General features: G+C 43.2%; 1 pseudogene; it reads right to left on the reverse strand.

The window, feature by feature from the left end:
- Positions 1 to 1,317: 1,317 nt before the first annotated feature.
- LOC109684542 (adenylate kinase 2, mitochondrial-like) lies at positions 1,318 to 2,173 on the reverse strand (annotated as a pseudogene).
- Positions 2,174 to 12,007: the final 9,834 nt, after the last annotated feature.

A 12,007-nucleotide genomic window follows, 5' to 3' on the forward strand; every position in this document is an offset into this window, starting at 1 on the left:
TGGCGTCCTGCACGTATGTCTTGGTTGGCAGTTTGTATGTTTCTGGTTATGGCATTGTGCATTCTAGTGAACTATCCGTGTGACCCACACATCAGCCATGAGACTTGTCCTTTGAAATTTACATTAAAAAAAAAAAGAAAAGAAAGAAATTTACATTGAATTGTTCAGTTTCAGAATACAGGACTCAGGAACAGAGGAGGGGTTTGATTGTTTTGTTGCTGGCTTTAGTTATTTTTCAGCGAGGAACTTGTGCTTTTTTTTTCCCCATGCTGGCCTCAGACCTGAATCTTCCTACCTATGCCTCCACATAGCTGGTATTACGGTGTGAACCACCATGCCTGCATGTTTGTTGAGATGGGGGTCTCACTAACTGCTTCCCCCAGGCTGGCCTTGAACCAGGATCCTCTCAATTCTCCACAAAAGTAGTTCTTTTTTTTGGAGGGACTGGGGTTTGAACTTAGGGCTTTGTGCTTGCAAAACAGGTGATCTACCACACCTCCATTCCATTTTGCTTTGGTTATTTTGGAAATGGAGGTCTCCTCAAACTTCAATCCTCCTGATCTATGCCAGTCAAGTTGTTCAGATTATATGCGTGAGTAGTTCTTGTTCTTAGTGATTCTGTGGAAAATATTGGATCAAAGAACCTAAAAAAACTCAGAATCCAGCCCAATACACAGGTAAATAATGAAAACTCAAAAACAATGAACAGCCAGTGGCTCACGCCTATAATCTTAGCTACTCAGGGGGCAGAGATCAGGAGGATTATGGTTTGAAGCCAGCCTGAGCAAATAGTGCTCAAGACTCTATCCCGAAAATGTCCAACACAAATCAGGGCTGGTGGAGTGGCTCAAGAGGTAGAGCGCCTGCCTTGCAAGCATGAGGCCCTGAGCTGAGCACCAGTGGCTCATACCTGTAATCCTAGCCATTCAGGAGGCAGACATCAGGAGGATCACAGTTCAAAGCCAGTCTTGGCAAATAGTTCATGAGACCTGAACTGGAAAAAAGCCCACCAGAAAAAAGGGCTGGTGGAGTGGCTCAAAGTATAGCCCCTGAGTTCAAACTCCAGTACCACAAAAAAAAAAAAAAAAAAACTCCTCTTGATCCTCTTACCACCCCTACCTTTCCTCTTTCCCCTGACCCCTCTTCCCAGTGCCCAGTACCTAAGGGATCAAAGGATCCCACTACACTGTGGGGAGATGAACAGTGGTACAGTCTCACTGGCCTTCTGTCACTAGGATGTGGCTTTGGAGATGACATTAGAGGTCTGAGGTGCACTATGGCAGATTGTTGGCTTATAGGTAGATATTCAGGTGGTCATCATCTGATCAATGGCTCCCCAGTGATGTCATCTTTCATGGACTCCTTTATAGCAGGGAGGGTTTGAGCTCCTTGTGGTAGGATTGGCCACTCATGGGCTGAATCAACCTTCCAGTGATTCTCTAGATAAGCAGAGAATCTAGAATACAAAATTCAATCTCACAATCAACTTTCTCTTTCCTCTTCTCTGGGAGGTCATCCAGCATTTCTGCCTACTTACAGTCAGAGGGAAGCCATCTGTAAGAAAGTCATGTTCACAGCCAGGCGCTGGTGGGTCATGTCTCTAATCCTAGTTACTCGGGAGGCAGAGATCAGGAGGATTGAGGTTCACAGCCAGTGCAGGCAAGTAGTTCACAAGTATCCTTCTCAAAAATGCCCAACAGAAAAAAGGATTGGCAGAGTGGCTCAAGTAGTAGAATGCCTGCCTAGTAATCATGAAACCTGAGTTCAAACCCCAATCCCACCAACAAAAAAGATCTGTTATTTCAGGAACTGATGTCAACCCACCTTAGGGTAGGTGGGAGACTGGAAAACATCTTGTGAGGCATGCTTGAGGTCCTGGGTTCAACCTCCACAATCTTGTGAAGGTGGGAAGAGGTGTCCAAATTCTTCTCAATGAGCTGCACTATCGTTTCATCTCTCCCAGAATCTATAGTTGTCTTCAATTTTTTTTTCCAGCTCTAAGCCAGAACTTTCCATGCCCCTCAGTATGTTCCCAGTGGCCAAATAGTGGACACAGAAGTTTTGGTCAATCTGGGCTCCTGGGTACTCTTGCCAGCCCTGGGCAGCCCCAGCAGAAGGTACCACATGCATTTAGGATACCTGGTTCAGCTGCTGGTGGTATGTTTGCAACCATGTCCACCAAAGCCTCTTATTGCCACCTACCCACACACCTTACATGTGTAGTGCTTTCAAGCCAGCACACCACTTTTTTTTTTTTTTTTTTTTTTTGCGGTACTGGGTTTCAAACTCAGGGCCTACACCTTGAGTCATTCCACCAGCCCTTTTTTTGTGAAGGTTTTTTTTCGAAATAGGGTGTCATAGAACTATTTGCCCAGGCTGGCTTGGAACCGCAATCCCCCGATCTCTGCCTCCTGAGTAGCTAGGATTACAGGTGTGAGCTACCAGTTCCTGGGGACCCTGGTATTATCTTAAAGTTATCAGAAACCTATGTTTGCCAGAGTTCTTCCCAGGAATTTCCTTAAATACACAATGCTTTCAGAAAAGCATCAGAATAAAGCAATTAATCATGGACAAGACTAGCCGGGCACTGGTGGCTCACCCTGTAATCCTAGCTACTCAGGAGACAGAGACCAGGAGGATCACAGTTTGAAGCCAGGCCAAGCAAATAGTTCCATGAGACCCTATCTCAAAAAACCCTTCACAAAAATAAGGCGAAAGAGCCACTCGAAAAAAAAAAAAAAGAGAGATTTCAGGTTGCTGTAACAGAAATTTGAAACTATTAAAGGTTTGTGCATCTAGACAAGCGCCATGCTGCTGATGTACTGTGACCCCAGCCCTCATTTATAAACAACTACCTTTTTTTTTTCCTCTGGTGGGAGTGGGGTTTGAACTCAGGGCTTCAAGCTTGCAAAGCAGGGGCTCTCTCACTTGAGCCACACTCCAGTCCACTTTGCTCTGGTTATATTAGAGATGGAATCTCGCAAACTGTTAGTTTGGGTTGTCCTCGAACTGCATTCCTCCCTATCTCAGCTAGGATTATAGGCATGAGTCACCAACACCTGGCTCCTTAATTGCTTTTTAAGAGATTATTGCTGCCCTGAGTTTAAACCCCCACTACTAAAAAGAAAAAAAAAGAGAGAGAGAGAGAGAAGAGAGAGATTATAGCTGCCATTAGAAAAGGACATGGAAATAAGGAGGGGTTCTTAAAAGAGGTAAGTACAATTTTCTAAGTGCAAAACTGCTAATATTGCTGTTTTCCTCTCCGGCTGCCTGAGGATCAGATACCAAGATGAGTGACACAATAGCTATCAGGACCAGCAAGTTCACGATCAACTGACTACTTCAGAGGAACCAAATGTCACTGATGCCTTTCACCGTGGGAAGGCAGCAGCACATAAGACAGAAATTTGGGGAAAACTTGCCAAAATGTACAGCTCCATGCCAGGTGCCATTCTTGTATTTGGATTCAGAACCTGTTTTGATGGTGACAAGACAGCTGGCTTTGGCATGATTTATGATTTCTCAGACTTTGCAAAGAAAAATGAGCCCCACATAGACTTGCAAGTCATGGCCTAGATGAGAAGAGGAAGACCTCAAGGAGACAGCAAAAGAAACGCAAAAATAGAGTGACAGACACCAGGGGACAGCAAAGGCAAGCGTTGACAAAGGAATAAAGTCAGGCAGTGGCTTTTTCTGTGGCGACTGAGAAATTTTCATGAGAGGATTGATAAATTGTAAAATGCTCAAAAAACTGGTAATGTTAAATTAAGCCAGAAGACAGTATATTCCATCCTTAATGCTGGGGATGGAAACCAGGGCCTTGTGCATGCTAGACAAGAACTCTACTACTGAACTACACCCCAGCAGACTACTTATTGCTTTCTTTTGGGCAGGGGGATTCGAACTCAGGGCCTTCCAAATGCCAGGCAAGCAATCTACCACTGAGCTACTTCCCTAACCAGAACTACTCATTTCTAAAGCAGAAAGAAAACAACATAGTTTTTACAGAAGCCTGTGTGACATCTCCTAACAACATGATACTGTAAAGATACCCTACCCACTTCTGCCACGTACTAAGTGTGACGTGGACAAATACACACAAATGAAAAGCCCACAAGTGTTAGGTTAAACTTTGACTCTAAATCATAAATGAAAGAGGTTATAGTAGATCCCTTTGAAAACAGCTCCAGCACCAATTCTGTCACAGCACAGAGAAAGTGATACCTCAGGGTCTGGTCCTAGGGAGACCATAGGATATTTGCTTCTCCATTTTTTTTTTTTTATTTACTTACTGATGTATTTGTTTATTAGCTGCACTGGGGTTTGAACTCAGGGCCTCACGCTTGCTAGGCAGGCACTCTTTACCGCTTGAGCCACTCCACCAGCCCTTGCTTCTCCATTTTAGCAGCTGGCAAGCCAGAGTGGTGTCTGCTGGGTGGCTGTGGGTCCTGACCTCCTCCAACCTCTGCACTAGAGATCCCAAGACAATTATTACACAACTGTGATCACAGCTAATCTGTCGAGGAGTGCCCTCCTTGAGAGCTGAAGTATATGAGCTAAATAAAGATCTCAGCCTCTGAGCCAGGCTCTGGTGGCTCATGCCTGTAATCCTAGCTACTTAAGAGGCAGAGATCAGGAGGATCGAGGTTCGAAGCCAACTCTGGCAAATAGTTCATGAGACTCTATCTGGAAAAAACCCATCAGAAAAAAGCCTGGCTCAAGATGTAGGCCCTGAGTTCAAACCCCAATATCACAAAAAAAAAAAAAAAAAAAAAAGATTTCAGCCTCTCCCTGACACACATGATGCACCACCACCAGCCACTGGTGAACCACACATGTTCTACAAAGCAAACAGAAAGTAATCACACACAAACACATACACATACACACACTACCAGCCCTGCTGGGTGGTGACATAGCTAGCTAGCTACCACCCAGAAGAGGGCCCAGGTGTGCTTTGGCCACTGCCACTTCAGGGAGGCAGCACCACTATGACAATTCCCTGGAAACCACGTCCATTTCCTGGAAACCACGTTCTCTTCTTATCCTATGGAAACAAGAACAAAGCGATGGGAGCATCACCGCAAAGATGGTGATCACCAAGGTCTAACAGAGCCTTAGACCCAGAAGAGGACTCTGAAGCACTCCAACCCTGCCACAGGAGACTGAGCAATGTGTTCAGCTGCTCCGGACCTGCATAATAGGAAACAATGACCTGGCCAACCAGGGTCCTGGAGAAATAAAACAAGTTACAATGAAATCGATTCTAAAGGACAACTGACCTCTTAAGCAAAGGGCTGGAAACATCTCCTGCTTAGGACTCACTCAACACCCACCTGGGAAAGAAACATCTGTTACACAAATGTCTCCTGACAGCCGAAACATCTGCATGAGGAAACAAAGTCCCCCTTTTGCAACCTCACAGATTCCCTGAGGAATCAGGACAGGTCAGAGCTACCAGGCAATGATGAAGTGAAGGTGAAAGCTGGAGAAAGTAGAGAAGGAAATAGTTCAAACAATTCCTCTGGTAACATTTATAACAGGGGCAGTTTTTCATTATACAATGGAATCCTATAGGATCTTCAAATGAAAAACCCAAAAGATAACAAAGGGAGCAATGAGAGTCCGAATCTTGGGGCTGAAGATGTTATATGGTCTATTTTGTGCTCTGTAAAACGGACCAGATGTCAAAGTTGAGTGTGGCCGGTTCCCACCTTAAGAACTTTCTGAGGACCAGAAGCCCCTTGGGACTAGAAAGGGACTAAGCTCAGTGGGTTTTGAACCATTCATCTGCATGGGCTATGTCATAGTGACCATACTGTACAAGTAGGCCAGAAGAGCTCTACAACCAGTTTCCTGTCAATGGTTGCCATTCCCTTTACTTTAGGATTCTTCATGAGTTGGGTACAGATTCCTGGATGCCCTTTAGGAAGTGATGGGTACTCACTTCTGGGTATGCACTAATGTAATGCAGAAGTGAATACTGGGAGCAAGAGAAAGGGTAGAGACTGCAACTGGTTCAAGTTCCACCCTTTATCAGTCATCAAGTTAAACAGTGAATAAATGTCAAAGTCACAGGGGTCCAGAGCAATGACTGGAAACTGAGGATTCCCAAAGATGAAGGTGTCTTTGACATTTTCCAGTTCTGACTTGGGGAAGCAAGCGGTGTTCATGATCTGTTTGGTCGCTTCAACATACGTTATTCTCACCAAAGTGCATCAAAAAGACCATAACAGTCCAGGTCATGAGTCTGTAGTGGTTGCGGAAGTGTAGACACCATCCAGCCAACCTGTGCCAATGAAGAACTGCCGGCTCCTATACTTCTCACCACTGTACAATATTTACAAGTCTTTGGGGATTAGGGAGCCATAGTTATAAGTATCAGCTGAAAGGCTGGGCACACCTTTCACCTGGAAATCAAACAGTTTTTGCAGTGGGTATCCCACTTTCTCATAAAGAAGATGAGGAAGCTCCCAGACAAGCATCTACATGATGCTGGTGGTTCAAGCCTATAAACCTGGCTATTTGGGAGGCTGAGATCAGAAGGATCAAGGTTCGAGGCCGGCCCAGGCAAAAAGTAAGACCCTATCTCAATATATATATCCAACATATGAAAAATTGCTGGTGAAGTGACTCAAGTGTTAAAGCACCTGCCTAGTAAGCATGAGGCCCTGAATTCAAACCCCAGTACCACACACACACACACACACACACACACACACACACACAAAATTCTGCCAGAGTGGTGGCTCAAGCCTATAATCCTAGCTACTTAGGAATGGAGATTGGGAGGATCAAGATTGGAGGCCAGACACTATTCACAATAGCCAAGTTATGAAAACAGCCAAGATGCCCCAGCACTGACGAATGGATTAAGAAAATGTGGTATCTATACACAATGGAATTTTATGCAGCCATGAAGAAGAACGAAATGTTATCATTCGCTGGTAAATGGATGGAATTGGAGAACATCATTCTGAGTGAGGTTAGCCTGGCTCAAAAGACCAAAAATCGTATGTTCTCCCTCATATGTGGACATTAGATCAAGGGCAAACACAACAAGGGGATTGGACTATGAGCACATGATAAAAGCGAGAGCACACAAGGGAGGGGTGAGGATAGGTAAGACACCTAAAAAACTAGCCAGCATTTGTTGCCCTTAATGCAGAGAAACTAAAGCAGATACCTTAAAGCAACTGAGGCCAATAGGAAAAGGGGACCAGGTACTAGAGAAAAGGTTAGATTAAAAAGAATTAACCTAGAAGGTAACACCCACGCACAGGAAATCAATGTGAGTCAATGCCCTGTATAGCTATCCTTATCTCAACCAGCAAAACCCCTTGTTCCTTCCTATTATTGCTTACACTCTCTCTACAACAAAATTAGAGATAAGGGCAAAATAGATTCTGCTGGGTATTGAGGGGGGGAGCGGGAGGGGGTGGAGTGGGTGGTAAGGGAGGGGGTGGGGGCAGGGGGGAGAAATAAACCAAGCCTTGTATGCACATATGAATAATAAAAGAAAAATGAAAAAAAAAAAAAAAAAAGATTGGAGGCCAGAACAGGCAAAAAGTTCTAGAGACCCCTATCTCAACCAGAAAATTCTGGTTGGGGTAGCACATGCCTATCATCCCAGCAAATCAGGAAGCATAGGTAGGGGGACTACTGTCCAGAAATGCCTAAGCACAAAAGTGAGACCCTATTGAAAAATAACTAAAACAAAAAGGGCTGGAGGCATGGCTCAAGTGGTAGAGTGCCTGCCTAGAAAACATGAGGCCCAGAGTTCAAAATCCAGTACTACAAAAAAAAAGAAAGTTAAAAGTTAAAAATAGTTGTTCTCTTTCTTTTTATTTTCTTATGAAGGAAATGTGTCAAGTGATTCAACAACTTATTTTTACTGTACATTCTACTCTCAGGTTGTATGTATAGTTTTATGACCTTAAAACATCTAGCAGAGATAATACAAATTTTTTGGCCAAGAAATCTGGGTCAAAATGTCTATTTTACTTAATCCTAACAATTATGAAGTTTTTTTTTTTTTTTGGCAGTACTGGGGTTGGACTCAGGGCCTCACTGTTGCAAGGCAGGTACTCTACCACTTGAGCTACTCCTCCAGCCCTTAAAAACATTCTTTATTTTATATTTTGCTGACAATTAAAAACTACAGTCATGTCCCACATGATGTTCCAGCCAATGATAACTGCATACACAATGGTTCTGTAAGATTATAATAAATGGGCTGGAGGTGTGACTTAAGTGGTAGAGCACCTGCTTTGCAAGCATGTAAGCCCTAAATTCAAATCCCAGTCTCACCAAAAAAATAAAACAACAGAAAGATTATAATGGAGCTGAAAATTTTCTATTACTGGTGACAGCACAGCCATACAACATTGTAACACAATGTTTTACTCATGTGTTCTTTTCTTTGGTGTTGTTTTTTGCAGTACTGGAGTTTGAATTCATGACCTTATGCTTGCTAGGCAGGCGCTCTACCACTTGAGGAACTATCCCAGCCCTCACATGTTTCGGTGATGCTGGTGTAAACAAACCTACGGTGCTACCAGTTGCATCAAAGTAATGAACACACAACTACGTATACCACATAACACTTGATAATGATAATACATGACTGCATTACTGGTTTATGTATTAATTATACTATGTTTTTTGTTTTTTGATGTTACTAGGTTTTGAACTCTGGGCCTCACACTTGCTAGGCAGGCGTTCTACCACTTGAACCACTCCACCAGTTGTTATACTATATTTTTTTATCTACTTATTAAAAAAATTTATTAGCCAGAACCAGGTGCTGGTGGCTCATGTTTGTATCCCAGCTAAACAGGAGGCAGAGATCAGGAGGATTGAGGTTTGAAGCCAGCACTGGCAAATAGTTTATGAGAACCTAGCTCAAAAAATCCATCACACACACCAAAAAAGGGCTGACAGAGTGGTTCAAATGGTAGAGTGCTTGCCTAGCAAGCATAAAGCCCTGAGTTGAAACCCCAGTGGCACCAAAAAAATAAATAAATAAATACTGTAAAACAGTATGCCGTATTCCAGTGGCAGGAGTCTCCTATCTCATGTCAGTTATGTCCCTTAACTACATCAAAGGCTTCATCAAATGATTGACCAATGTCACTAGATTTGTGTAAGCACACTATGTTTGAGCAAATGCTTAGCACTGCACCTCTCAGAAGGTATCTCCATCATTCAGTGACACATGACTATAGTTTATACACCACAGGTTTACCCAAGTCACATGGACTAAAAGCGATTGTTCCACTTCTATTTTTCTGAGCTAATTCCATTATACTTATTTTTTTTCTTTAAGCCTATTAAATAGAATTTTTATCAATTTTGACATCATCTGAGATAAAAAATATCACATATACATAAGACAAACACATATAAACTGTACAAAAACAGAAAGACAGACTTTCTCTCCTTCTTTCTATCAGTCTGCCAAATTACCTGTTCATTTCCCTAAGCAATTGTTAACTAGACAACCCTAAATTTGTACCTCTAAAGGGATGAGTCCTAGGTGAAAAATCCACATTTTTCATGGAGAATGAATGTAAGTTTTCTCTAAATAAGAGTTTAGGACAAGTTGCCTTTGAACACAGCTCAATTTTATAGAGACTATAAGATTAACTTTTGCATCTAAATTTCTCCAAAGTTCCTCTTGACTGGACAAAACATCCATTTCTGCTCAAACTGGATTTGGTGCATCTTCCTCTAATTTGGTCTTGACTGTCTCTCTGGAGAGTGGCTGTGAATTTTAGCCCTGCCTTGAAATGAATCCAAGGAATCTGGTCGTGTGTTTGCAGAGGGCCTTGCACGGGATACTTCTTTATCCTGGTAGCCAGCCTGAAGCACAAATGCCCAACCCACAACCAGTGTTCCTGTCACAGGAAACTTGTTTACACTGGCAGATACCCTTGTGGAGTGGCCTGTGTCCAGCTTATTCCTATCAAGATAACCACACTGAAAGAGAGTGGGACCAGAGTTAGTCTGGGTATCAGTCAAGCAAGACACAAAGAAGGTTTCAAAATGGATGTTAAGGTAACAGAGAATTGGGAATTCACTACAGGATTTTAAAGTCCATAGATGAGCTGTAGAGAAAATTCAAAAGCCTACTCAAAGTAACCAGCTGAACAGGCATGTTGTGGAGATCAACTTAGTTAGATTGGTGGCTTTTCAATTTGGCTTCTGTGTCTGAACTGGATTTTTGCACTGGCTGCAGAACTGATTTTTAAAGATCAGTCACTAGCTAAGGGCTGGTGGCTCACATTTGTTATCCTAGCTACTTGGAAAGCTGAGATCAGGAGGATCTTGGTTTAAGGTCAACCAGGACAAATAGTTCTCGAGACCCTACCCTAAATAACCAGAGCAAAATAGACTGGAGGTCAGTGGAGGGGTGGCGGGGCGGGGGGCGGGGGAGGTTAATTGGTAGAGCACCTGCTTTGCAAACACAAAACCCTGAGTTCAAACCTCAGTCCCACCAAAAGAATAAATAAGTTGGGCACAGGTGGTTCATGCCTGCAATCCTAGCTACTCAGGAGGCAGAGATCAGGAGAACCACAGTTCAAAGACAGCCTCCACAAATAGTCCCCAAGACCCTATCTTGAAAATACCCAACACAAAAATAAGGCTGGCGGAATGGCTGTTAGAGCATCTGCCTAACAAGCATGAGGCCCTGAGTACAAACCCCAGTGCCATCCCCACTCAAAAAATAAAATAAATAAAAATCAGTCACTTAAGTTTTTCATTTGTCTTTGTGAAGAGTTTTTAAGAGACAGCTATTTTGTTTTTAATCTTACAATCTTCTGCATACTAATAGGTCTCCCTCAGTGGTTATACTTCTAGAGCCCTCATTTTAAATGCACTTCTTAAAGCTTGGTATTGTTCTTGGAATGTTCCAGAACATTCTACATAATGGCCATACTCAGTTCTTCAGAAATTAAGGATCCCATTTTTACAGTGAACCTTGGGTCTCCCAGAGCCAAGATAAAAGCCTAAGAGAGAAATGGAGTCGGGTTGGAGTGTGGGTGCTTTCACAGTGTACCTCATTGCACAGCCATTTTCTTGAGATTGGCAGGCACTACCCCATTCCAAGTCTAGCTTGTGCTCTGCTGGTGCTCCTGGCTGAGATTGGCCAGAGAGAGACAGAGAGATGGCTACACAGTGTTCCCGGGCTCTTGTCACCCTCAGAGAAAGAATTCAGAGATAAGACCAAACAAGGAATTGGGAGGAAATGTTATAACAGAGGCAAAATAAACATGGGGTGAGTATGGTTATTCTCAGAGGGAGTCACCTCCATTAGGATTCAGGGCAACATTTTTCATGGGCAAACTTAATAGACAAGAAAATTTTTCCTGGACTAAGGTTGGGAATTTCCAGAACTGGCCAGGGAATTCCTAGAAGAGGGTCTCCTCCCCTTTTCTGTCCTTATATGGGATTTTCAGATGGGTCATGGCATCAGATGCAATTATGGGAACAGCCAAAATCACAATGCTAATAATATGGAAATGTCATTCTAATGAAGCAAATAACAGTTAGCAGTCATCTAGGTCTGAGTCCACCATGTTGGTCCCAGCTTGCTCAGGCAAGGTCTTGTGTTTCACTGTTGGAGCAGTTAGGTTACATCCTGCTGTACTGAACCTCTGCTGTTGCATCAGCCTCTAGCCACATGTGGTTGCCTCTCTCCCTATGCTGTCTGCTCTACCTCATTCTGTCCTCAGAGATTTCCATCCGTTAACCTTTCAGGGTTGTAGAAGGGTACAGGTGTAGCTTCTGAAATTCTCTCTGCTAAGGTTCAGGCGGTTGACCCTATCTACCTTGGGAGTAGAAATCTCTGTTTATCTAGGACAGTCAGAGGCACTGCTGGTGGCTCTGAAGTGGGCTGGACTGCAAACCTTGCAGGACCATCATTTCAGCATTAAAGTTGGAGTCTGGAAGATACAGCATTTACAAATAGATTAAAATGTGGAGATCAAATATGAGTAGTAAA

Source organism: Castor canadensis, chromosome 9 (assembly GCF_047511655.1).
Source record: "Castor canadensis chromosome 9, mCasCan1.hap1v2, whole genome shotgun sequence".
In the NCBI taxonomy this organism is placed as follows: domain Eukaryota; kingdom Metazoa; phylum Chordata; class Mammalia; order Rodentia; family Castoridae; genus Castor; species Castor canadensis.